The sequence below is a fragment of the Pseudophryne corroboree genome, chromosome 4, assembly GCF_028390025.1.
Source record: "Pseudophryne corroboree isolate aPseCor3 chromosome 4, aPseCor3.hap2, whole genome shotgun sequence".
NCBI classification, from domain to species: domain Eukaryota; kingdom Metazoa; phylum Chordata; class Amphibia; order Anura; family Myobatrachidae; genus Pseudophryne; species Pseudophryne corroboree.
In genome coordinates this window covers 396114655-396137905 of record NC_086447.1, presented here as the reverse complement: position 1 = coordinate 396137905, position 23251 = coordinate 396114655, and the positions used below count along the sequence as shown (strand labels likewise).

The 23251-nt window shown below is 40.4% G+C and overlaps 1 protein-coding gene across 1 annotated transcript in view; it reads left to right on the top strand.

The window, feature by feature from the left end:
* Positions 1 to 1183: 1183 nt before the first annotated feature.
* The window catches only part of COL21A1 (collagen type XXI alpha 1 chain), a 472866-nt gene continuing 450798 nt past the window's right edge, over positions 1184 to 23251 (top strand). Inside the window, exon 1 of the mRNA XM_063916728.1 lies at positions 1184 to 1307. The gene's annotated coding sequence lies outside the window, so the exon portion shown is untranslated. The remainder of the gene's footprint in view (positions 1308 to 23251) is intronic.

Here is a 23251-nt window from a genome sequence, read left to right as displayed (position 1 = left end):
CCCCCCTGGATCCGCTACTGTGTAGGAGACAGGTTACAGTGGAGAAGTTTGTGATTGCTCCAGCTGTGCCCCAGTGGTGCCCAAGCTTCCTGTACAGTAGTATGGGGAAATCAATTCACTGAAGATCAGAAAGCTCAGCTTTCCATTTTGCTTAAACCATAGAATCTACCATCTCTGAATACAATAATGAGGCGGGGTGAGGGAGTTGGGGGAGGGGGGGGGGGGGGAAAGAGGCCTGCGAAGACTCTTGTCTTTTTGCCTCCTCCCCATCACCTGCCGATTCAGCATGTATCCCCATCACCTGTTGTTCAGCTGTAGATTCAGCATGTACTAAAGATAAACCCACAGGCAGTTCAAATTCCGCACCTCTGGCTCAGCACCCCACTGCTCACTCTCCACATCAGCAACCCCCCCCCCCTCCCCCTCTGGCTCATTTCACCACTCCTCTCCCTCCCCAGTGGCAACTCAGCCAACGCTGTGACTCCAGAGAGGTAAGTAATTAAACAAGGATGCACTGTGTGTGTCCTTCTGGACCCTGGGCCTGTGTGCACTACACACTGCACTTATAATAGTTATACCTATACATGTGCTGTCCTGAACGGATTTTCCTGCATAGCAAGAAACAATTGCTAATAATCACAAACATATTTTCTGAAAATATTTGAGCCAATATCACGATTATTGCTAAATAGACCCATTAGTGTACAATTTGGTACAAATAATTACTATAGATTGTGTTTTTTTTCTGTGCCAAATGTGAGCCAGATTAACATTTTATAGCAATGGTTCAGGTTGAAACTTTTAAAAAATGTCTCTAAATATATAATTAATGTCATGTGACTCATGCAATTAATATATTCCAACAAAAATATTAAAAGGTCTGCCTGTAAAATAATGAGAGAACATTATGCTGCCTTCATGAAATTTGGAACAAACCATCCCATTTCTGCTCCCTAGGCACCAAAATCAAATGATATCTTTATTACCTGAATTGGAACTGTGAATGAAAAAGATTTTGTGTGGCTTGAGATGGGAGGTGACAGTGCACACAAATGAGGTTCTGTAGGAATTTCTTGGAATACCAGCAGATGGTGTACATGAGTCACATGTATAGCTATAACTATATGTATATGAAAATTCAGCTCTGATACTTAAGAGAAGTAGAAGAAGAGAAAGTCCTGTAGAGCAAGCTGCAGAAAAACTAGTGACAGACAAGCTCATGAACTTTGTAGGATATAAAACTTCAAGGAAAACAGCTGGCAGCACTGACTGAAAAATACACAACCCGTCTTCCTCTCAAAAATCAAGTAAGTAAAGATATTTTTACGATTTTTTTTAAATTAAAAGTGAATTCAGTTGAAGAGAATAAATTAATGTAGAAAAACATTTCTGGCTTGCATTGAATCATCCCTATTTTAATATGATTATGATTATGTTACTTAAATACAACGAACATGTCATGATATTGAGTCATGTCTGAAACCTCTTTCAGTTGTAGCATACCCAAGCTGTAACAGGCTGTGCAGGGGAGTGATTTCATTAATGTGCACAATGTAGACTAGAAAGTACTATAATATTTGACTTTGACAGGTTCTGTATTTATGGGGTGTCTTGGGCCATGATTATATAAATCACCACTTCTAACATATTGCATACAATGAACAAGCACATTTGCAAATTAGTTAGTAATAGTAGGACTGTATTTCTGAGGGTACTGACTAGAATAGAGTTCCAGCACCTTTTTGGAATTGACTGGTGAAAGTACAGTGTAAGAGCCTTCTGGAACTCCATACACCAAATATAACATAAAGCAGTTACTACAGAGTTATTCATTGATGTGATGTGCTCTGTTTATGCAGTAAATACAGTAAGATAAATGGCATTGATCAGTGACAGAACTTAGTTTTGAGACTCTTACATTCTGAGCCAAGAACATGTGACCTCTCTCCACTGTCTGTTCTCCATTGCGTCTATGGAGATAATCATGTATCATGTTGCTAAGCTGTTACTTGCAGCATTAACCATATCTACTGATTCAGATCAATGTCAAAACTGACATAATTTTATGATATAATTATAGTAGCAGGAAAATAGTAAATGCATGTGAATTTATATTTTTAACACTAATATAAGAATACTCAAAACTTTTATTTGTGGTAACGTATAATGCCAGAAGGTAGTAATATACAACTGTTTGTTTTAAAATCATCTGTTGTCATTTTGCTGCAATGAATTAACACATTGTACTGTACCACATTTACCATTTTTGGGACACCAAATCCAATTTGCAGCAATTGATACAATGAGGGGGACGACATAGGAATAACACATGCATGTAAGTAGTTTTTGAGGGATTTTTCATGTTTTCTTACTTTGATTTAAGCAAAAACATAACATTTATTGGAATCAGACCAGTAACATTGTTTCATATTTTTATTATAAAAGTGTCTCTTGTATTAAGCATAGGGCAAGGCAAACAAAATTCATGAAATTTGCTGACTGTTAACTGATATACAGTACATTTGTCAGTAAGATAATTGTGAAAGATTGCCATCCTGTTGACATTACACCACTATATGTAACATACAGTACACCTATGGCTTAGGGACTGTTTAGTATAATAACTACAGTACATACTGATATTCTCTAGCTGCTTCTACTATTTACTATTTTTTAAATGTTGAGATAGTATAATGATTTGCTAGCAAAAGTCATGGTTTGTCTGTTAAGTCTTATGAATGAGTGTTGAGGTTAGAACACAGCTATACAATTTTCAGCCCGTTCTCTTGATATTGGGAGAATAGGCTGTCCATTGTAAATGTGTGTATGCTGGGCCAATGCCAATACAGGCGCATTCGCTTATAATTGGTTTGCAACGCTCCTGCAATGGTAGGATGTCACGTCTCATGTGCTGTATAAGCAAACTCCTGATCCCCATAGAGGAGCAGGTCCTCCCCCTGCTGCCCCACCTCACAGGAGGTCACAGGGGGTCACAGCTACAGTAATTACACACACTGCCTGGCTGATCGAGCTTTAGCCCGATCAGCCGACGATTGTAAAGATGTGTACCCAAATTCAGCATTGATAAGCGACCAGTCATTATGGTCAACAGTACATAACTACAACAGGCAAATGCAGGGGGAGTTTCCAGTTGCCTGGAAACCCTCCTTCCCCACAGCCTGGCCAACGGCCACTACATGCAGTATAAAGAGTATAATGGAGCTGCTGCACATGCCCAGTGACAACAGATTTTCCTACCAAGTCTGCGGTGTGTGTATGTCTGTGGATCTGACTGCTCAATCATTGCACTATAGAAAGAATCTGGTAAGTAGCTTACCATGATCATTGTGCCTTCATATGTCTGAAGTACTGTCTCACATAAACTGTACTTTGGGGTAGACTATAGCTTGTTACATGCTAATTATGCATTCCTCATAGGCTGGCGACAATCGCTGTAAAATCAAACATTTTGAAACCTCCTCCAGAAATCCTGTGTTTGCCACTGACTACAACAGCTGTAGCCATGCTCATCATGGATACATCTGGGCACAAATGCGTCTTGATTGCCGCGACTGCACGCACATCTAGATGCGCACGCATCTTAGTCGTGCAAATGCCCCATTCAAAGTGAATGGGGCACCAAAAGATGCAGCTTAGCGCGGCTAGAGCGGGCGTGACTAGTTGCGCTGTGAGCGCACGTCCTGGCAAGATGTACCCATGATGAGCGTGGCTACATCTGTATGTGTAAGTCATTGCTACTGAATAACTCAATCTCTTAAAAAAAAATCTAGGAATAGATTCTTGTGGTTTCAGGAAAACTACATAGGTTTACAGTTTTACCTTTACCTCCCTGCTCCTTACAAGCAGACACAGCTCCAACCCACATTTGCTTAAGAACAAGAAAACATGTATTGAAAATTACCCTCATCTTATTAAATGGATTACCCTCATCTTATTTAATGGATGGACAAAGAACTAACACTTCAGTCACTTTAACTTGCTGTGACTTAATTGGATAACCCCATAAATATTATCATAAATATTATTCTTTTCATTGCTGAAATGTCTTGCTCACCATGCTCGTCATTCACTGCACTGTCAGGAAAGAAGCCCAGATAGAGTTGAGAAAGTGGATTTTGAGTGACATGTTGTAGCCTAACTGATGAAACTTTTCTAGTGGTTGTTCACAATCTCAACATAGTTTCCAGCTTTTCTGTTACCTAAGAAGCAATGCACAACACCAAGCCGCTTTCTCATTAACCTGGAGGACTATTTCATTATCTTTATGCCAAAATAATGATAGTAGGCTGTCTAGACGAGTGAAGAAAAATTAGGTGTTTTTGGGTGGAAACTGTCACATCACACACTAACAAAAATTGTCAGCACTGTTAACACATTTACGTGGCATGGCTTTTAATGTTAATTATAAACACAAAACAAATGAAAAGAACATCACTCATTGGGAGGCATCTAATTACCCAAGTGAAATTACCGCTGTTAATTGTCTTGCTGGGGGCTATCCTATTAGCCCCAATAAACCAGAGCTTATCCCCAATAACTGCCATCATTGTGGATAAGCGCCGCATTAGCATGCGTGCAAAGCATAATCCGTGGTAAGTGCCCCTTTTATCCGCGATAAGTGCCGCAAAAATACATAGGTTCATAGCTTTTCGTGGGACCTACTGTATGTATTTTTGATGAAAAACTGGTGTTTTATGCGAGAGGCAATTGGATAGGGGGGGAAAGTAAAATCACAAAAAACATCTATTTTTCACTGCTGCGGCACTATTCCGGCTAATTGGATACTGCCCTTAATCTTTGCAGGATGCAAGCTTTATGCAGACAATAAACAAAACATGGCCTAAAATGACTCAGCATTCCTGCATTAGACACCAAAACTCCCTAGTGTTTAACAAAATACTCACACATCATCATAAATGGGCTTTGTCTTGGAACCAAGAGCTAATTGAGAGTTTTAAATGTCATATTCATGTTCGCATGTTGAAATTATGTAACAATTTTCACATTGGAAACATTTTCACTGTTGCGTGGTGTAATCCATGTGAGCTATCAATGGTATTAAATTACTGCAGTTGAGATAAACTGGTTTAGATAAACAGTAGGTTCAAGCTTACTGATTATCTCTCTGTATTTTCATAAATAAGTGATGGAGAGAGTTTCCCAGGAAATAACCTTACTCACATAAAATATGCTCCAAGGTGGAGAGCATCCCCAACTGCTTAGCAACACTTATTGATACTGGCTATGGAAATCAACAACAGTGGGGAATATTTAGCTAAAAATGTAATCCCAGGACATCCATACTGGGTTGGTAGTGTCTAGTTACCCTTCGTGGAGAGAGCCTTTCCTATAATCCCCTGGGCCCATGTCATCAACTATTTGGAATAGTAACCTGTAGCGAGTGAAGCGAGACACCGAGCCCTAAGTGTGGCAAGCGAAGCGACCCCGCGAGGGTACAATGGTGCATAGCTAAAACAATATAACCTAAAGCAGAATGGATAAAACATTCATGTGCTGTAAGGGCTGAAGTTCTCTTCTACCCTCTCGTGCTGTCACTTCCTGATCCTTTCCACGAGGGGAACATAGACACAACCATACTGGCTTTCTTATTTTGTTTACATGTAGTATGCCCTTCTGCTACTAGGTCCCATGGCCGGCTGTGATAAATACTGTATACATTGTATTAGTATAAATTCTGACCAAGTATCATAATTTAGAAAATATATTTTCAGTACTGATGTCATAGTAGAGGGTAAAAAATGTGGTCTGTAATGTTGTTACAATAAGAACATTTTCTGTGGAGTATGAAAAAGTGCTGACACATCTTGTACTTGAAAGACAGAAACAGAAATACGGAAACATATAATAATGATACAAGATAAAGGTCCTAAAGGCCAGTTGGTATATTTAATCTGCCTTTTTCATGACCTACAGCATGTTTTCTGTAAGTGCAGTATGTTTGTTTCTTTACATTGATGTTCCAATTGTGTCAGTTATTAGTTTGTTCAAGCATTCATATATTTTCAAATTTCTACCGTTACTCTTAAGCTTTCCCCTCAACAATTATAAGAGAAAATTGGCCAAACTGTGATTACACGTTTAAATGTGTGTGCTGCTTAATAAATAAGCATCATTAAGAAATAGAAGTGTATTACTAATACAAATTATATTTTTTATGCTATTGTGGTAACTATATGCATTTCTACACCTACTTTTTGTCAGTTGGAAGTTTTCAAGATATTTGCAATTCAACAGACGTGTATTGAAAACATGTAACGATCATACTACTTTAAGTTTTGTTTGTAGGTGGAAAAGTACAATGCAATAAAACTAATTAGCATTTTTTATGTAGTGATACCATTAGATGACTCATTAGCAGGGTTGTCAAGGGAGGTACAAAATACAGAGGCTCTGGCCTGCTTGGAGATCTTGGCTTTCTAAAGAGGCGAAGTCATGTCCTTAAAATGTGGTGGAAATGACCCTTCAGTGATGATTCAGCAAAAATCTACCGTGTGGGTTCATAATTCCCAAAGTGGCGTGAACAAGCACCAATATTCATGGTTGCACCTTTTCTAATTGGTTCAAGTTCTCATGGTGGCTCTCATTGGTGTGCATGATGAGATTTCTTACTGAGGCTGGAATATTGTTGTTTGACATCAAGAATTTAAAAGAAGTTTCCACCTTCTGCTGAATCAGAGCTTGTACATAGACTCCAGCAATGTGTATTAATTCAATTGCTGTAGGTTCCAGAGTGCTTTGTGTACTTTTGACCAATTTTATTTACTGTATTTACTTTTCAAAGCTGGCCTTCGCCTGGATTAAAATATCTATCTATCAATCTATCTATCTATCTATCTATCTATCTATCTATCTATCTATCTATCTATCTATCTCTAATAGATTTAGCATTATGATTTATAAAAGGCAGTAAATATAAGTCATCTGTAAGCGTAAAGCTTTACAATAAAGCTAAACTCAAGCACCTGTTATGAAAACAGGTAAAAGAACATGACAGTGGCGGTAGTAATGTGTTGCATGGTGATACATGCCCATACACACTAGAAGAGTGAGCATGTTCATAAGTGGCACATGAGATTAAAGCACCGTTTGGCTTTCAGCTCTAAAACTGAAGCCCATGTGCTTGCTCAGTATAGTAGAGTGGTGGCTTCTATAGCATTTATTACAGATGACCTGACATTACATAGCTGCCAATATCCTGGCTGGGGGCAGCCATGTGGGAGGTCCGAGAAAGTATGTCAATGGCAGGTGGGTGGTGCAAGGGTGTGGCACCATATTTGCATCACTGTGGCCCGGGGGCAGGGCTACAATGACTCAAATCTGCGTGGATCATATTATCATATGGCATATGGAAATGGTGGGTGGCCTTCAGGTCAATTGCTTACTTTGCCAGGCGTCCGGGAGACCAATCTGAGATTTTGGAGAATAGGCAAGTATGGGTTACTTAGGGGGTCTATGTACTAAGCATTGGACAAAGGTAGAGTGGACTAGTCAATCAGCTCCTAATTGCCATGTTACAGCTGTGTTTGAAAAAATGACTTTAGCTCTCTCCAAGGCTTAGTACATAGACCCCTTAGTTACTTATTGCAACCTACATGTTTTCTGATTGCTCTAAAAAATACTCTATCACCTACTGTCTAATGTTTCTCCAGAACTGCCTCCTTTCTGCATGTTATCACCTACTGGTACACCTGTGAGCTGCTGTCTAATGTTTCTCTACTACCAATTCCCTTTTGCATGCCATCTCTTTCTGGAACACTATAATCCTTAGTTGGAAGGTTGTGTCTTAGTCAAAGAATGGCATTCTCTGATCGATACTGTACATACAGTATATGGGGCACTGACATTGTGGTGTAAGCAGAGCAGACAAGTGGAGGCATGGCTATGTTGGGTAAAGATTTGCATGGCTCTCCCACCCCTCTAAACTCCACTGGATCTAAGGGAATGCTTCTTTTTTTCCTCTTTCAGCGAGGCTGGGGAACACTGAATCATGGGATTTCAGGTTGAGGCTGGAGCTGACTCCTAAATTAAACTGTAACTTTAAAAGTAAGCTCCTCCTCCCTTTCACTTGGTTACTACTACTCCTTTCTGGCCTCTTTTAAAGAAGCACTAGAAATCTGGGTTGCAGGGCATAGGAGCTTACTTTAAAAACTACAGTTTAATTTATGTGCCAGCTCCACCCCTAACCTGCAATCACATGGCCCAGTGTTCCCCAGCCTGCTTCAGAGAAAAGGATTCAAGGGTAAGTGACCAAAAGTACTCTTTTTGAAATATTATTATCTTTTATTTATATGGCGCCACAAGAGTCCTGCGGCGCCTAACAAAGTACATAAATGAAGAAAACAAGAAACAGTGACTTACAGTACAACACAATGTACTGTAGGACAAGTCTATGGTATGTAAACATTTCTGGATCATCGAGCATGACACTGAAATAAGCATCAGTGTGGCTAAAACAAAGGGCTAGGTGCTGTTGTAAGGAGGGTGTATGAGATAGTCTAAGCAAGAGAAGGAATGCACATGATCGAAGAGGGCCCTGTTTGTGAGAGCTTACATTCTAAAGGGAAGGGGCAGAAAGACAAGGATGACACAGGTGGGGTGGATAGTGAGCATGGATCAGAGGCATAGGATGAGGGAAGATGGGTTTGATGACGAAATGAGTCTTGAGAGCCCATTTGAAGTTTTGTAGAGAGAGGGAAAGTATGATGGTGAGAGGTAGAGAATTCCAGAGATACGGAACAGAACATACAAAATCCTGGAGGCAGGAATGGGAGGAAGTTGTCAGTTGGGAGGAGAGGCAGCATGCATTTGTAGAGTGAAGAGGACAGAAGGGAATGTAAGGGGATAAAGTCATAGATGTAAATGGGAAATGAATGGATGAGGGCCTTATAAATGAGTGTGAGAAGATTTAATTGGATTCTGAAGGGAAAGGGGAGTCAGCGTAGGGCTTGTAAGAGTGGGGAGGTGGAAGTAGTACATTTGGAGAGAAAGATGAGTCGGGCAGCAGCATTAAGAATAGACTGGAGTAGATAGAGGCGTTTGTCAGGGAGGCCAGATAGGATATTACAGTAGTCCAATCTGGAGATTACCATTGAGTGTATGTGGGTCTTAGTAGCATCCATGGTGATAAAGGGCCTGATCCTGGAAATATTTTTGTGCTATTAGCTCATAGGGAGTCATTCCAACCCATTCGCACGTTGCAGTTTGTTGCAGCCGTGCGAACGGGCCAGCACAGTGCATGTGCGGCGGCCGCATTGCGCACACGAGTCGTTGCCTGGAAAAAGTGATCGCAGCGGCGATCGCAAGAAGACTGACAGGCGGGAGGCGTTCCGGGGGGTCAACTGACCGTTTTCAAGGCATGGTGAGGCGAACGCAGGCGTTTCCAGGCGTTTGGAGGGTGGATGTCTAACGTCAATTCCGGGACCTTCGTCGCTGGATCCGTCGCACAGGGTAAGTCTGACCCTGGTCTTGTTTTGCTCAAAACTTTTTTTGTATAGCAGGGCTGCACAAGCGTTCGCAGCCTTGCTATGCAAAAATACCTCCCTATAGGCAGCGTCTAGTTGATCGCACGGGCTGCAAAAAGTAGCTTCCTGCGATCAACTCGGAATGACCCCCCATAAAGGGGTACACAAGGAAGAGTAATAAAGTGCAAATTATTGTTTTAATATACACAGATTTTAATAGTACATCACACTTACAAACATAGTAGACCTAAGCGCATAAAAGATATCCCTTCAGGTGTAACGCTGTCCCGTTTTTACCATATCGTTGAAAGGCTGTAACCTATTGCTGCTGTGGAGGTCCAGTGCTGGAATCCGGTTCTGGAGCCTGACTGTCCAGTGAGCCCAGGTCCATCAGGATGTTCTGAGGACTCCACTATTGATTGCTGCTATTGCCTGAAGAGATATCTTTTATGCGCTTATGTCTACTATGTTGTGTTCCCCTTTATGAGCTAATTATCTCTGGTATATATGAAGGGGACACAATATGTGGCAGATTCTGCAGTAAAGACATATTGGAGTACCGGATGATGTTTTAGAATATTTCTGTAAATTTGAGATACTTGAAAAACTGTATTTTCTTCTTTATTTCACCTTTGTGGTGGATTGTGGGTGAATTGGATATCTTTGGAGCGCTTTGTAATCTTTGTTTCACTCTATATATTTCTATAGTTAATAAGGCTGAAAAAAGACAAATTGTCTAATATCACACCATATATAGGGCCTAATGCAGACCTGATTGCAGCAGCAACATTTTTCTCTAATGGGCAAAACCATGTGCAGTGCATGAGAGGCAAATGTAACATGTGCAGAGAGAGTTAGATTTGAGTGGGGTGTGTTCAAACTGAAATCTAAATTGCAGTGTAAACATAAATCAGCCAGTATTTACCCTGCACAGACAGGGCCGGTGCAAGGTCTCTCTGTACCCTAGGCAAGGCTTCAGCCTAGCGCCCACTAACCTGTAAACGCTACCACCTACTGGAGGGGAGATGCAGGTGGCCATTAGGTGGACTGGGGTGATTTGCATAATTATACACATACTGAGAAAAGGCACAACTCTCAAGGAGTTTTAAAGTGATAAAATATATTGTAAACAAAGTCACAAAATGTTGTGACTTTGTTCACAATATACTTTTACTTTAAAAGTCCTTGAGTGCAGTCTATTCTTTATATACTGTATAATACTGTATATGGGGTCAGATGGGGATATTTAATTGGGGTTGGGTACGGGATGCGGATGGTCATAATACTGACAGCGGCATCCCGAACACCATAATACCGACATTTTGAATTAAATCAATCAACCTTACACCTTACCCTAACCCTCCCTCTGCAAACCTAACCATAACCCTCCCCGGCATACTAATACCCCTTTCAGACTAGCAAAAAATTCCTGAGTTATTGCACGTAAACGCACATCAACCCGGGATTTTCCTTAGTCTGAAAGGGTCCTAAAGCAATATCCCGGGTCAAGCGTTCTGGCATTTCATCCCAGGTTGTGGCCTTGGTTGAAGCCGGTATGGACCCGGGATGCGTGTAGTGTGAACGGGTAAGCCGGGTTAAGGCTACCCAGCACCCGTTATCTGCATAGGAGGAAGCGGCTCTAGGAGATGATCATCTGTAGGCACCGCCTCCTGTAGCATCAGCGGTGACATAACCAACCCGGCAATATGCCGGGTCGGGCCGCAAGTCTGAAAGGGGTCTCAAGCCGGGTTGCACCAGGGAAGCACCAGTGTACACATTCCTGGGTGCGACCTGGTTATGTAAGTCTGAAAGGGGTATAACATTCAAGATGCTGGCTGTCGGGATTCCGACGTCAGCATTCTGACAAGTGTCGGTATTCCAGTGCGAGTGTTCTGACCGCCAGCAACCCGTCCTCTTTAATTGCATGTGTATACATACATATATATGCAGAGACATACATATATTTGTATGCTCCTTATTGTGTTCCATCCTTCCATCTGTAAGTTCATTACTGACCCGCATACATTGTGTTCCATCCTCCCATCTGTAAGTTAATTACTGACCCGCATACAGAGACATCTTTAGATTTTTTACTAGATAAATTCAGTGGTGCCTTCCAGTGGCCGGCGCCCCTGGGCAGTCGTCTAAAGCTGCCTAAGGGCTGTTTCACACTCGGTGGCTTTTGCCTGGTGGGAAAAGCCCAGATGTCTTTTTCCCATGCCGGTATTGTAATTAACAATGTACGGTGTAGGGTCTTTTCACATGGCAGTGCTGCTGTGCCGGGGTCGTGCCGTCTTTGTAGGCAGAGAACCGTGTATGTGAAGGGGAGCTTTCACACACACCGTTCTTTTTAGCCACCACCGCTGCTGCTGCGCATGCGCGCATCATTACACACGGCTCAAAGCTATTGTGTGTGAAAGACCCTGCCGGATGGCAAAAAGCTGGACAAAGCTTGTTCGGCTTTTTGCCATCCAGTGTAAACCTTGTAGTGTGAAACAGGCCTAATGGTAGAGCTGGCCCTGTGCACAGAAACAAATTAACCCACCCAAGTCTTACTCTCTCTGCACATGTTATATCTGCCCCACCTGCAGTGCACATGGTTTTGCCCATGAGAGAAACATTTTGCTGCTGCGATCAGGTCTGAATTAGGCCCATAGTTTGGAATTGGAAGTGAAAGTCCAGCAGCACTTTTCTTTTAGTGGTTGTATGGAGAGAGCACTAAATAAAAAAATGCTCAGAGAATATTAAATAGGTAGTAAGTGCTCCTGATATTTACTAGCTAGTGTTAAGTTTCATGAATGCTGCATAATGTCTTCATAGTTAATATGAAATGCTCAGAAAAGGGTGGTGCACACTAAATATTATGAAACACTTATGAAAACGTATGGAATAGCTTTGTAGCACATCACTTGAAGACGGAACAATGTCTAATCTTAGGAAAGAATGTTTAATTCTTCTGCCATTTAGTATCCTCAAGTATATGCACAAGAATAGGATGTGCTAAAGATTTACCATAAATCTTAGTTACTTAGTTTAGCTTGATTTTGTCCATAAATATTGAAATACTGTAAAAAGTTTAGATTAAAATAATTTAATACAAATTTTGCTTTGAATATTATTACCTTTACCCCAAATTCTTATATTGTATTTTCTACTTGGTAATGTTTTTTATGTTTATAGAACTTTCCAATTTACATGACATAAGCAGATATCATTTTTTTTGCTTAGGTTGGCTTTCCATAACATTGAGCCAGTCGTTTAATATGTTTTCCACAGAATGGCTATTTTCTGCAGTGGATTAATTATTTAACTTCCTAGAAGTGGACAACAACAGTAAGATTTACTAATCTCCTCCAAGAAATGTTTTGGGAGAAACCATCGAAAGGAGCTAACAATATGTAGATAATAAAGCGAGCAAATGTTTGCTAATTGTAGTAATTAAAATAACATGCTAGTAGTTAAGTGGGGGTTTTAGTAAAAATAAGGTGAGTTTCTTCCTCACCCATTTATAACCTTTTCATAAATGGTACATTTTAGTTTTTACCTACTTAGCCCTTAAGACGGCAATGATCGAGCTGTGAGCAAACACTGCAGAGCTTTTGCTGAGCAATTGTGAAATGGGTCTACCCAGTATACATAGCAAAATACTCCAGCAGACAACACTAGATGACACAGTTAATAATTATTGGGGTTCAAACCCAATAATTTAAATTTCTTATCAGCGCTGTTCACAGCAATAAGAATTCCCCCTGAGTGTACTTAGAATCCCATGCAGAGCCCATCCCTACGATTTGTAAAGTAGTAAAATCTTTCCAAGCAATCATTGCTGACAACGTGCAGTGGCCATTGGTAGGAAAGTAAAAAATAACAATATTAACCGTTAAGGACAGGGGGTCATAGATATCTACTGGTGTGTAATCTTAATAGAATTAATAAATTTTTAAACAGGAACTAAAGGAACACCAAAAGGAACCTGTAAATAATTATAAACTATACCATTTGGGTTAGGATTGGGTTAAATTTTACAAAAATTAAATACAATAAGTCATTGTTCTTTTTTCTCTTTTTTTTTTTTTTTTGTGGCCTTGACAAGCTGTTATAGTTTTGACTTCTCCAAGCAGATAAAAAAGGTTGTCAGGAAGGGCTATTAATCACAACTCTGCCAGTTCATTTGAATCATTAGAACACAAAGCTTGGATGAGAGATCTGTGCACCCAATCAGTACAAGACATTCTCTAAACTGGCTAATCACTAATACAAATTTGATTAATCTCTGGAAACTATTTAACTGTTGTATAAACATGATTCTATTTTAGATTAACAGCATTCCGTCCACCTAGTACTATTACAAATATAGTCTACAGTTAAGCAACATGGCTTTACTTTGCTGGAAACACTGATTTAATAAATTTATTTATGACACGTTGAATGAATGAACTATGTTTAGAGGTGTATAACACACATTTTGCTTACATCACAAAAGGGGTCCAAGGGGTATATGCAATGGGGTCCGAGTTTGCCAAAGCTGCGGGATGCCGGCCAAGAATGGCCGTATTTTTAAAGCAGCAATCATTTACAAGGCAAAATCAGGGTGGTTCTGCCATGTAAATGATTGCCTTGTAAATAATAGGCTGACATCCCACACCTCTGGCAAACCCTGGCCCTATTACATACAGTATGAGTAGTGGAAAAATACAGATGTTTGCTGACACACTAGCATCACCATATGGCACGAGACGCGTGACTGAGCCGTTCCAAGAGGCGTGGCATCTTTTTACATTTTGCATCTAATTCACATGGCAGATGCAGCAAAACACCACACAAAGGGCCTAATTCATGGTTGATTGCAAAACAACATTTTCCTTTAATGGGCAAAACCATGTGCACTGCAGGTGGGGCAGATATAACGTGCAGAGAGAGTTAGATTTGGGTGGGTTATTTTGTTTCTGTCCACGGTAAATACCTGCTGCTTTATTTTTACACTGCAATTTAGATTTCAGTTTGAACACACTCCACCCAAATCTAACTCTCTGCACATTATATCTACCCCACCTGCAGTGCACATAGGTTTGCCCATTAGAGGAAAATGTTGTTTTGCAATCAACCTTGAATTAAGCCCAAAGTGTACTTCAGAATCTAGTCTGTAACTTTATCTGTATAGGAATTAAAAACATACAAAATCGCATACAGTATGAAGCACAACAGAATTTGGTGTGAGAAAAAGACGCTGCATCGTAGCACGTTGTATATAGATTCAGACTCATTCGCACTCAGATGTACAAATGTTGCACATAAATGGGCTTCACGCCTAATACTGCATTACTGATCTGAACTGCGTCCTAGGACTCAGTTTTTAATGATCTCAGACACCATCGGCAGATTGCGTGACCCATGGATTTGTGCAAGCCGGCCGCCGCAGGAACTACTAAGAGACCAGGAAATTTCTATCCTTTGTCCTTCCACCTCCTCTTATTGATCCTTTGTGCCTCCACAGCAATGGCAGTGACACGCCTCTGTTTTTAGAAACTGAGACGGCCTCCACCTCCTCCCCGTCCTCGAAATGGCAGTAGACTGTCAATCACTGACAGTCTGCTGCCATCCTGCATCCTGTGTCGCAGGACCCGTTCGCGCATCCTGCACATAATCAAAGAACCAATAATCAGTACTTTGCATCGCAGGATGCCACTCCAAACACATCTGTATAAACCCCTATCACTTGGAATATTTATAGTCTTTTGTGAGACTAGTTATCAGATGTGGGATTAGATGTTGCCATTTGTCCCAGTGCATGGAGGTGATATATGGTTCTCCGGGGCTAATTACACCTTTCTAACCCTATCTGGTTTTCCTCTTTTCTGGCAGGCATTCTTCCTGCCGCTGATATTCAGATTCTTCTGCCACGTGTGGCCGAGTCCAGCCAAGGCAGCTTCTGATAGCGTTCCTGATGCAATATGCTCGGTATCTTGGCATAGTCGGGGTCATGGCTATATCTGCTTGGCCTCTAGGGCACTTTATCAAGGATTAGGCATGAAACGCATTGTACTGTATGCTAGATGAAAATGCATAAGGGGATTGATTCTTATTTCTATGCGGTTTATTATCTATGAATGTATTTTGGTGTTATGCTTATCTGCAGAAGGTAGAGTTTATTACTCTCATCAATACACCATGGTCAAGGAAAAAGTAAAGAATTGGTGACTGGCCTGACAATCAAAATAACTGTAGAAATAGATGTGATAGGAAGTCAGAATGGTTGTACAAATAGCTGCCTACACCTATATAATAACTGTGTAAAGTCTGTCTCATCTCCAACATGCATGCACATTGGGAGCCGTGGCATGCACCCCAATGGCTCCCACTGCTAGGGAGATGGAACAGACCTAGTCTAGGTGAAAGACTCAGCCAGTAGCTGAGAAGGGTGTAAATGTAGAAGAGGGGTGGTGGTATCAAGAGGTGACCATGAGAAGAGACATCAGTGCACACTGGGGGTAGGGTCGGACAGACTAGAAAAGGAGCAGCATATAAGGGCAGAGTAGGGGGTGGGGCAGGGTTGGGGGCAGACTGAGGAGAGGTCCCTTTACTAGTTTTATAATAATTCCCAAAGAACAAACTCTTTTAAGTGTATCACCCAAAGTGCTGATACTGTAAGTGAAGAAGTCACCATTAAGTTTTTGATATGTGGCATGGAATACATGGATTAAGGGTGTGATATAAACCTGATCGCTGGGCTGCTGACTTTGCTGTCCTGCAATCAGATAGTCGCCACCTCCAGGGGGAGTGTAAAATCGCCCTGCAAGTGTGCGATCCCATGCATACACCGAGCTACAAAAATCCACTGTGTGCAGTCTCTGCACAGCCCAGGGCTTACTCCTACAATGCGATGATAAGAGGCTGATCAGGGCCGGAGCTGACGTCAGACACCCTCCCTGAAAAGGCTTGGGCACGCTTGTGTTTTTCTAGACACTCACATTAAACGGTCAGTTACCACCCACAAACAGCTTCCTCTTGTCAATCACCCTGCGAACGCCCGTGCAATCGAATTTTTTGCACTATCCCATCACTGACCGGCGATGCCCTTTGTGCATATGCATGCGCAGTTAGTAGCTGATCGCCCACTGTGCGAAAACGCACAACAGCGATCAGGTATAAATCAAGCCCCTAGTTAACCATTGTGTGATCAATGTGTTGCAGTGAGTCTAAATGAAAAAAGGGAAAAGATAAATGATTGAGGCAATGCTGTAGTTCTATTAATATTCATAATTCACTTTGCACAGGAGTGAACAGTAGTCTGGGCTACTAATTGCAGCAGTCAATCAGTGCAAGCTGAGGGTGCATGGTCTTAGTATCTTTGAAGATGTGGTTGCAACTCCACTGTGCTTCTGGGTCCAGGTACTTTGTACCCACCTCTACCTCTTGGTGTACCTAACAAGGAACTGTAGGCTACGTTCACAATGCTACAGATATGTGCCATTTGTGATGCTTGCTTACTCCTAACTCTGTGACCTGCACATGCTGTAGGCATTGCGTATTCAGCAAACTTTTGACAATTTATAGGTTCATTTGTGGGACTTTGATAGTCATTATTGAACTGATTCACCCATGTGTTTAAGTAAGATAATTGACACGCTATAAAAGTACCATGTTCAGAAGGCATTAACACTAAAAATGAGATTTATAAGCATATGATATTTTTATAACTAAAGCTACTGTATTGGTGAGAATATTTTATCAATGCATTTCATTTGCAGATTACATTATTGACACATTAATTTTGCTGGAGTCAAATATGGATGTAGCCAACTACTTAGTATGGCAAAAATGGTACTTTGTCATTGTGATTTGCCTAGGGCATTATAAACTCTAAGTACAGTCCTGTCTGCAATACATGGCAAAGTCTGTAATTTCTGGCACAAATTAAGTCTCAATTGACATAATAGAGATAGAATCTTGGTTCTCTCTTTCATAATGATCTGTGCACAGATGTCAAAGTAAATAGGCCAACTAGTTACAGATGTTGCCAGAATTATTTTGACTTTTAGCGAGACACACAAAAGACATTAGGCCCTCTTAATTGCAATTGAAGTAAAAAATGAATGGGTGTGAATACATGGCATGTCAATTTATACAGTAAAGGCCTTATTTGCATAATGCAGTCCATATACCAACAAGTAGGCTAGCTATACTGTAGCACATGTTTTGAATCGAAATAATCAAATTAAAGTAATAAAAATATTGAAATAAAGAATATTTTCAGATTTCACAGATTTTTAAAATAAGTTCTTCATCCATATCTTGTAAAATTAAAACCGAGTGGTCCTCATTATACCTACTACATAGTAGGGTTGCTTCTTTCATGATCTACATTTTACAAGCAATGGTAGCTACAGTAGGTCAAGTGGAATTGCCACATTTTACACTTCACCATTGATTTGTGATAGTAAACAGTTTATCTCTGTCCAAATGAAGACAAGTGTGAGCTGCTATAAAAGTCTAATTTGAAAGATTCAAAATAGCTAAAATAAAGTTACAGTATAATGACTTACACATAAAAACATTGCATTTATATCACACTGTATTTGCTTTTTCCATCCTAATGGTTTCCATCAGGTGTCTTGAATTATATTATTTTTGACAACACACTACTTTATACTGGAAAGCCTTATTAGTACTTACCAACCCTAATAATTTGTACTTCAAGACTTGGCATTCATGTGTATGAGACTTTCTTGCATCAAGTCATCATGTGTTCTCTGGAAATAGAATCAGCATTAGGAACTTCTTACATAGAAACATAGAATTTGACGGCAGATAAGAACCACTTGGCCCATCTAGTCTGCCCCTTTTTTATCCTTTAGGCAATCTCAACCCCTCAGAGTACCAACCAATCAGCTCCTGTCTTTTTTTAAACACAGCCTGTAACATGGCAGTTAGCTGATTGGCTGGCACTTTATTTCTCCCCAATAAACCCCAGTAAATAGTAAATAGACCCCACAGACCTTAATAAACAAGCACAAAGCACAAAAACTAAAAATTCACCCCTTGCAGTTACTACTACCCAGCTTTCCAAAATAAAACAAAGTATGTTATGGCCTATGCCCACTGATACATAGAAACATAGAAACATAGAATTTGACGGCACTTGGCCCATCTAGTCTGACCCTTTTTAACCTTTAGGTAATCTCAACCCTTTTTGAACCTTAATTCTTTGTAAGGATATTCATATGCCTATCCCAAGCATGTTTAAATTGCTCTACGGTCTTAGCCTCTACCACCTCTGATGGGAGGCTATTCCACTTTTCCACTACCATTTCTGTGAAGTAATTTTTCTTTAAATTTACCCTGAACCTCCCTCCCTCCAGTCTCAGTGTATGTCCTCGAGTTCTAATACTTCTCTTCCTTTGAAGAATGTTTCCCTCCTGAACTTTGTTAAGACCCTTGATATGTTTGAAAGTTTCTATCATGTCCCCCCTTTCCCTTCTCTCCTCCAAACTATACATGTTAAGATCTTTTAGCCTTTCCGGGTAAGTTTTGTGATGTAGGCCATGCACCATTTTAGTTGCCCTTCTTTGTACACTCCCTAATGTATTTATATATTTCTGCAGATATGGTCTCCAGAACTGGACACAGTATTCCAGGTGGGGCCACACCAATGACCTATACAGTGGCATTATCACTTCTTTTTTCCTGCTACTGATTCCTCTCCCTATGCAGCCAAGCATCTGACTTGCCTTTCTCATTGCTTTGCTGCATTGCTTTCCTGCCTTCAAGTCACTTGAAATAGTGACTCCTAAATCCCTTTCCTCCTCAGTAGTTTCCATTATAGTACCCTTGATACTATATTTAGCCTTTGGGTTTTTGAGACCCAAGTGCATGATTTTGCATTTTTTAGCATTAAACTGTAGTTGCCACATTCTTGACCATTTCTGAAGCCTACCTAGGTCATCAATCATTTGTTTTTCCCCTCCCGGTGTGTCTACCCTGTTGCATATCTTTGTATCATCTGCAAAAGGGCATACCTTCCCTTCAATACCATCTGCAATGTCACCAACAAAGATATTAAAGAGAACTGGACCAAGTACAGATCCCTGGGGTACTCCACTGGTAACATTTCCCTCCATAGATTGCACTCCATTAACTACAACTGTCTGTTTCCTATCCTGCAACCAGGTTCTTATCCATTTAGCAGTCTGCGTTCTTATCAAAATGTTTTGAGCTCCATATCATTTGTATGCACAACATATTCAGCTTATCGAACTGAGAATGCATACAAGTAATGACAGTATAGGCCCTTGGGTGTGTCAGCTTGATTATGGACATTAAAATGCAGATGTTAAATTATTATCTTAACTGTATATGGCATCACAAGGGTTGCACAGCTAAACATATTGAAAGGAACATAAAGAGCAGGAGAGAAATCAGGGATGTGTGTGGGAGGAGATGATCAGAGAGGAGGCAGCAGTCACTAGCAGAATGAATAAGGCTGGGGCTAGGTTTGGCTGGAAATTCAAAGAAGCAGGAGTGAGAGTTGACTTGGATTTGCACAGAGAGCCAGTGGTACAACTTACAGATTGGAACAGCCCTTGTTAGAGCCAGCGAGTGCAAGAGGCTACAGGTATTTTTTTTTTTTTTACCTGGTCTAGGCGGCTGGGGAATATCGGGGCTGGCCCTGATGTTATAAGGGGAATCCAAGGGGAAAAAAACACTCTTTTGTGGGGTACTCTTTTATAAATAACTTATAAAATATAACTTTTATGGGAATAATGAAAATATGTAGTTACTAATATCCAGAAAAGACTAATGTTTTATAAACCATACACAAAAGTGTACCATTTGTTAACCCAAAGTCCAAACATTCAGATAGACAGACAGGGAACTGTCCTATATATTGTGTGGTTGTGGTCAATCAATGGGACTGTAGTTCAACAACAAAATAATGGAAGAAGCAGTAGAAACATAGAAACATAGAATTTGACGGCACTTGTCCATTTTCTGTTTGAGAGAAAAAACGCAACATTTTTCAAAAATATGCTTCAGCAATCTCTAGTAAAAAGTCAATAATACATTTATGGATTTGCATCAATAATACATTTATGAATTGCTATTAGCTCAACTTGTATATAATGTACTGTACCTGTTGTAATTAGGGTTTAGAAAAATTCTGTAGAGCAGTGGTTCTCAAACTGTGTGCCTACATTTACCAATAAGAAACTTTTGGCCTAGGGATGCCATGAAAAAATTCTGATAGTCTAGGGCGCCATGATTCAAAAAAGTTTGTGTGGTGACACCCGGTGCGCACCCTGGATCTCCCTGCACGCTGGAGACGCGCTCACGGTGAAAAGGGGGCATGGATGCATATAAGGGGTGTAGACATATGCATAGAGGAAGTGGCCTCACAGAGAACCCAAGCTTGTAACTCTGGGGGCGTGCCCAGCATCTCCGGAGATGCTGGGCGGTTTTGGACAGTAGTATAGTGAACCGCCTTTCATCAAACTTTTGACAGGTGCCCCGCCCCCTTTAAAACCCCGCCCCCTTTTTATTGTGTTTAATATAAAACTGATATCAAATGATATAAAACTGATATCAAATGATTATTGATTGGCTATTAAGAACAGAATCTGACCCTTAGACAAGCCGCATTTATATTAAATGGTTAACCAAAAAAAGCTTATGAAAAAGGCGTATTATACGGTATTAAAGCCGGGCAGTTATTGCGGTGTCGATAAATATTATAAGACTAATAAAGGCAAGTTCAAAAGAGCGGAAATTAAAAAATGGTTTCAAGTACAAGACGCTTACACATTACATAAGCCGGCACGAAAAACCTATAAAAGGAACATGATTTGCGTATCGGATATAAATCAACAATGGCAATGTGATCTGGTTTCGCTCATAGACATTGCAAAGTACAATGATGGTTTTAAATATATATTAACCATCATCGATATATTCAGTAAGAAAGTGTGGGCGGCTGGTCTAGCATCCAAGAATGCAACAACAGTCGCTAATGCTTTCGAAAAAATATTCCAACAGGGTTGCGTGCCAAAGAAGTTGCAAACCGATAATGGTAAAGAGTTTCTAAACAAAATCTTTAAAAAAGTGTTAGAAAAAAATGGCATACATCATTTCACAACCAATAATGAAGTGAAAGCGGCCATTATAGAATGCTTCAATAGGACTTTAAAAACAAGGATGTGGCATTATTTCACAGCGCGGAACACGTACAGATATATAGATGTCTTACAAGATTTCATAAACTGCTATAATAACACATACCATAGAATGATTAAGTGTACACCATGTGATGTGGGGCCCTCTAACGCTTTGAGAATTTTCAAGATGACGTACAGCGATTACTTTAGAACTAAGAAAATTACACCACGTTTTTACTAGAGATGAGCGGATTCGGTTTTACTCGGTTTTACTCGGTTCTCAAAACCGAATCTTATTGGCTCACGGATGTCACGTGTTTTGGATAGCCAATAAGATTCGGTTTTGAGAACCGAGTAAAACCGAGTAAAACCGAATCCGCTCATCTCTAGTTTTTACATCGGTGAACATGTACGCATATCCAAATATAAGGATATATTTCAGAAAGGGTATGAATAGAATTTTTCTGAGGAAATATTTGTCATACAGAATGTGAACACTAAAGGTGTTAAGCCACTTTATAAGTTGACGGATCTCTACGGCAAAGAAATTACCGGCCGTTTTTACCCCGATGAGTTACAAAGTGTGCCAAAAAACTATAATAGAATATACAAAGTGGAAAAGATTTTAAAACATAAGACGGTCACCGGTCGGAAATACACGTTAGTCAAGTGGCGCGGGTACCCCGCAAAATGTAACAGTTGGGTTGACGCATCAGAGATAAAAGATATACAAGACATACCGCGCTCTAAACAAGACGAGCGATGGATGACAAATCATTTTACATAACCTTACCCAGCAATGCCTCAGCGGATACTTTTCCGCAAAATAAGATTTCTAACTATACAACAAAACTTGCAAAGTCGATACACTTAAGCGGTAAGATGGGAAGTCTCTCTTACAAAAATACAATATCCACACACATGGAATACCTTGGATATACAAGATTGTAAGTTACAAATAACACAGGATGTTATGTTTTCCAATCCAGTTGTTGAATTTGCAGCCGTGTGCGTTAAACCCGGATTTTATAAAACAATCGACGCACTACTGGACGTAATCAATGCGGAAATAGGGCAACATAAACTGGATGGTGGATTAAGACTAGTGTACGATCCGCTTGAACGCGTTGTAACATGTGATAGTAAGCGGCTGTATCATCTTACAGCCGGTGATAAACTGACGATGATCCTTGGTTTACAACCTAAAACTAAGATTTCTAAACCATGCGCCGACATCAAAGGCGGCCAGTATACGCTGTATGTGTATACTGACATTATCGAGCACCAGAGGGTCGGTGATTTCTACGTACCGCTACTACGCACAGTTGAAATTAAGGGATATAACAACGAGGTGATCACAATACGATATGAGAAACCCGATTACGTACCATTGTGCAAAGCGCATTTTGACACTGTAGCCATAGAGATAAAGAACGACCAGAACAAGAACATCTCATTTAAGTTTGGTAAAGTGATCGTGAAACTACACTTTAGACGTCGCAAATCTGATATTTATTAACTAAACAGGATGGTCGCTGTTAAAAATTATGGCAATCCGGATCTCTACGCGCAATATTATAAAACGCAGGCCGGTAATGG